The 5,000-nt window shown below is 50.9% G+C and overlaps 2 non-coding genes across 2 annotated transcripts; both read left to right on the plus strand.

Moving 5' to 3' along the window:
* Nucleotides 1–1,528: 1,528 nt before the first annotated feature.
* On the plus strand, nt 1,529–3,432 carry LOC137929272 (small subunit ribosomal RNA). The gene has a single exon (XR_011108819.1). It is a non-coding gene; the product is annotated as a small subunit ribosomal RNA (ribosomal RNA).
* A 785-nt stretch (nt 3,433–4,217) lies between these two features.
* On the plus strand, nt 4,218–4,374 carry LOC137929280 (5.8S ribosomal RNA). Its single transcript, XR_011108827.1, has one exon. It is a non-coding gene; the product is annotated as a 5.8S ribosomal RNA (ribosomal RNA).
* The last annotated feature ends 626 nt before the right edge of the window (nt 4,375–5,000 follow it).

Below are 5,000 nucleotides of genomic sequence, written 5' to 3' on the forward strand. Positions count from 1 at the left end.
TTAATCGTAATTTTAACACACGGAATCAGGACGATATCACGTTAGAAAATCGATACACGAACGGGACCGGACTCTGTCGTTTTCCGAAATCGATACGCGAACGCCCGAGTGACTATCCGCACCCCGAGGCCGGGCCGCACGATCTTTATTACGGACCGCTACCGTCTCGACGACGACGACGACGACGACGACGACGACGACGACACCTTTCTTTGTCTCAGTCGACATCGCGTATGAAAGAGTGCGATCGTCATCAGCACGAAATTTATGCATCGATACGCGAACGGGACCGGACTCTGTCGTTTTCAGAAATCGATACGCGAACGCATCGGCGGCTGGCTACGCGCAATCCGCGATCGGGTCGAACGATGATGATGATGATGATGATGATGATGATGATGATGATGATGATGATGATGACGACGACGATGACATCGAGATCAGGGTCAGATATAGATATGTAGATCGGTGGTATGCAATCGATACGCGAACGCTCTATAGCGCTACGCGGAGACGCATACAGTCGTTCCCGCATATACATGGGACTGGCGCGAGACGCGCCGGTCGGCCGAATCGAGTTCTCTCCGATGCTCTTCTGTTTTGTTTTGTTTGTTGGTGGTTGTGGAGTGTGGAGTGTGTTTTTTTGGTTGGTGGGGTGTGTGTGTGTGTGGTGGTGGTGTTAGTTTGTTTGCGGAGATTGCGTTTTTTTTAGATTTAGTTTTTTTTTTTTTTTTTATAAAAAAAAAAAAAATTTAAAAATTATTCTTAGAAAACGCGCGCGAATCGAACAAAACTAATAACACCGATACACAAACAACGCGCGCCACCAACGAGAACGCCCGAAACTGAAACTTCTATAACCGACAAACGCACGAACGACACAGCGGCGGCGGAGGAGGGAAGAAAAAGGGGATCATCTCCCCACAACAACACACCGTAAACTGTGTCGGACGACGTCTCCGTTATGTAAGAGCGGAAGGCGTAAGAGAACGTCTCGTTTAATTAACGCGAACGGCGTTGGGCTCCCGAGTCGACTTCGGGGCGGCCCTTAACGCATCGCATCAACGAGCTCGTCGCGCGCTAGTCGCGCGACGGTCGATCATGATATATAAATCAAGGATTTCGGATCTCTCTAAAACCGGGCTGGAAATCGGTCATTGTTCGTTTTGCGAAACGATATTTTATAAAAGTGAAGATTTGTATGTGTCTCGTCAAAGAACGTTCCGATGAATCGGACGCGATGCCGCGTCCAAAGTAAATCTGGACGAACGCGAGGCGAGTGTTGAGATATACATTTTCCTCCGTGAACAGATAGAAAAACGAATTCATTTTGTTGTTGCGGTGTGGTGTTGTGTGTGTATTGTAATAAATACGCACGCACGCACGCACGCAAAAAGCTACCTAGGCACCGGCGCGTCACGGCGTTTCGAACGTCCGACGCGTCGCTTGTCACACGTCTATCATATCATCATCACCCTCATATCTCTCGTATGTGCGGTGTTGGTGTGTGTTAGCTCTACTAGCTAGCTCCCTGGTTGATCCTGCCAGTAGTTATATGCTTGTCTCAAAGATTAAGCCATGCATGTCTCAGTGCAAGCCGTATTAAGGCGATACCGCGAATGGCTCAATATATCAGTTTTGGTTCCTTAGATCTTACCTCGGTTACTTGGATAACTGTGGTAATTCTAGAGCTAATACATGCAATCAGAACTCTGACCAGTGATGGGATGAGTGCTTTTATTAGATCAAAACCAATCGACGGAGGGCCTCGCGTCCGAAGTCGTTAATTTTGATGAATCTGGATAACTTTTGCCGATCGCATGGTCCAGCACCGGCGACGCATCTTTCAAATGTCTGCCTTATCAACTTTCGATGGTAGTTTCTGCGACTACCATGGTTGTCACGGGTAACGGGGAATCAGGGTTCGATTCCGGAGAGGGAGCCTGAGAAACGGCTACCACATCCAAGGAAGGCAGCAGGCGCGCAAATTACCCACTCCCGGCACGGGGAGGTAGTGACGAAAAATAACGATACGGGACTCTTACGAGGCCTCGTAATCGGAATGAGTACACTTTAAATATTTTAACGAGGAACAATTGGAGGGCAAGTCTGGTGCCAGCAGCCGCGGTAACTCCAGCTCCAATAGCGTATACTAAAATTGTTGCGGTTAAAAAGCTCGTAGTTGCATTTGTGCGCCGCGCTGTCGGTGCACCGCATCCGCGGTGATACTGACACGTCTGCGGAGCATATCGTCGGTGAGCCGTCGGTAAAACGGCGGTTCAATATCAAAATCCTATCGCGGTGCTCTTCGGTGAGTGTCGAGATGGGCCGACAATTTTACTTTGAACAAATTAGAGTGCTCAAAGCGGGCTCAAAATGCTGCTTGAATATTTCGTGCATGGAATAATAGAATATGATCTCGGTTCTATTTTGTTGGTTTTCAGAACTCCGAGGTAATGATTAATAGGGATAACTGGGGGCATTCGTATTGCGACGTTAGAGGTGAAATTCTTGGATCGTCGCAAGACGAACATCAGCGAAAGCATTTGCCAAAGGTGTTTTCATCAATCAAGAACGAAAGTTAGAGGTTCGAAGGCGATTAGATACCGCCCTAGTTCTAACCGTAAATATGTCATCTAGCGATCCGCCGACGTTACTACGATGGCTCGGCGGGCAGCTTCCGGGAAACCAAAGATTTTGGACTCCGGGGGGAGTATGGTTGCAAAGCTGAAACTTAAAGGAATTGACGGAAGGGCACCACCAGGAGTGGAGCCTGCGGCTTAATTTGACTCAACACGGGAAATCTCACCAGGCCCGGACACCGGAAGGATTGACAGATTAACAGCTCTTTCTTGATTCGGTGGGTGGTGGTGCATGGCCGTTCTTAGTTGGTGGAGCGATTTGTCTGGTTAATTCCGGTAACGAACGAGACTCTAGCCTGCTAAATAGGCGTCGTCATTTAGGTGTGCGCCGCTCCGGTGGCGCAACTCACTGGCGACGTATTAAAATTCTTCTTAGAGGGACCGGCGGCTTCGAGCCGCACGAGATTGAGCAATAACAGGTCTGTGATGCCCTTAGATGTCCTGGGCCGCACGCGCGCTACACTGAAGGAATCAGCATGTTCTCCCTGGCCTAGAGGCCCGGGCAACCCGTTGAAACTCCTTCGTGCTGGGGATTGGGGTTTGCAATTATCCCCCATAAACGAGGAATTCCTAGTAAGCGCGAGTCATAAGCTCGCGTTGATTACGTCCCTGCCCTTTGTACACACCGCCCGTCGCTACTACCGATTGAATGATTTAGTGAGGTCTTCGGACCGACACGCGGTGGCTTCACGGCCGTCGGCGTTGCTGGGAAGTTGACCAAACTTGATCATTTAGAGGAAGTAAAAGTCGTAACAAGGTTTCCGTAGGGGAACCTGCGGAAGGATCATTAACGTGTGTGTATGTGTGCGAGACGCGTGATATGTTCACGAACGTTGTTGCGCCGACGACGGGTGACGACGACGACGACGACTTCGTACATACCGTGTTTACACATATATATATGTAATACATCCATAATGATATATATATATACGACATATATACATATATATGTACGTACGCGCGCGCTGCTGTTCGTATCTAATGCGGACGAGCGCGCGCGCGTGTGCGTGCGTGTGTGTGTGCGTGTTTGTATATATGTATAAAAAATAAAATGTGAAATAATTGTCTCTAGCGTCTATTACGCCTAACGGCGCAGCGGCGACGGCGCCGTGGCGGTGGCCGGTGGCGGTGGTGGCATTCGTCGAAAGTGCTACCGCCGCCGCTGCCTCCGCCGCCGTCGAAGCGGCCGGGTGGCGGAAAAACGCCGAGAGACGAGCGCCGACCGGGGCATACCAAACGGAGCGTTCGAAGCGGTGAAAATCCCCACTGCCTAGCTCAGGCCCTTTATTGTCGGTTGGCGCTATACAAAACGAAATTTAAGCGGTTAGAAAGATGACAATGTCGTGCGTCACGCCAGCTCGTTGGGGGGTGCGCGGGTCGTCGTCGTTCATCATTCTAAAGGATTCGCGTCGGGGCGTTAAGCTTTTTCGGTGCCGTTTCTTTATGAACGCCTCGGCGCACATGAATTCGACCAACTTTCGACGTTAATACATAAAAACGGACAATCAAGTGGCCGACGGCGAGAGCCGTAGGCCGCTACCGTAAGTAATAACAACATTAAGAAAAAATCATTACCCTGGACGGTGGATCACTTGGCTCGCGGGTCGATGAAGAACGCAGTTAACTGCGCGTCATAGTGTGAACTGCAGGACACATTTGAACATCGACATTTCGAACGCACATTGCGGTCCGTGGAGAAATATCCAGGACCACTCCTGTCTGAGGGCCGGCTGTTAAAATATAAAAACCACACTGTTCGGTGTAGAACGCGCGCTACGTGCGCTCGCGCCGGTCGATGCGCGCGGCGGTGACGCGCGACGCGGCGGCGGCGGGTTGGTGGGGGGTGATGAACGAGCTCGCGGACGGTGCGATGGGACGATCTCTAATAAGAGTCTCTCGTCCGCGCCGCCGCGGCTCTCACTCTCTCTCTCTCTCACTATCCGCCGTCGCTGTCGTCGCGCTGCCGCTGCCGCACTACCGCGCGCGGGCGAGCGGGCGCGCGCTCTTTCGAACAATTGACGGTTTCCGTTGAACGTTCTTCGCGACGGACGACGGACGGCGGGGTGCTGCACCCCTCACGTCCGCGTACGCGCGGAGCGCGTTTACGGTCCGTTTAAATATATCGAATTGTATTGAATATGAAACGAGTGTGAAAAGATTACACGCATCGCTAAGACGCGAGTCTTCGTAGTGCGGTCTTCGTCCGAGCTCATCGGTTCGTGTATACGATATAATAAAATATATCGGAAGCACAGACGACGCGTCTCCGACGGATGCGACCGGCAGGCGGTGAATGTTTTCTTGCGCGGCAAGCGTAACGCACACACAAACATATGTAAGTAAACATTACGTGAT

Source organism: Battus philenor, unplaced genomic scaffold (genome assembly GCF_028537555.1).
Source record: "Battus philenor isolate CCGP_79_NKW_IND1 unplaced genomic scaffold, ilBatPhil1.0.hap1 SCAF_49, whole genome shotgun sequence".
NCBI classification, from domain to species: domain Eukaryota; kingdom Metazoa; phylum Arthropoda; class Insecta; order Lepidoptera; family Papilionidae; genus Battus; species Battus philenor.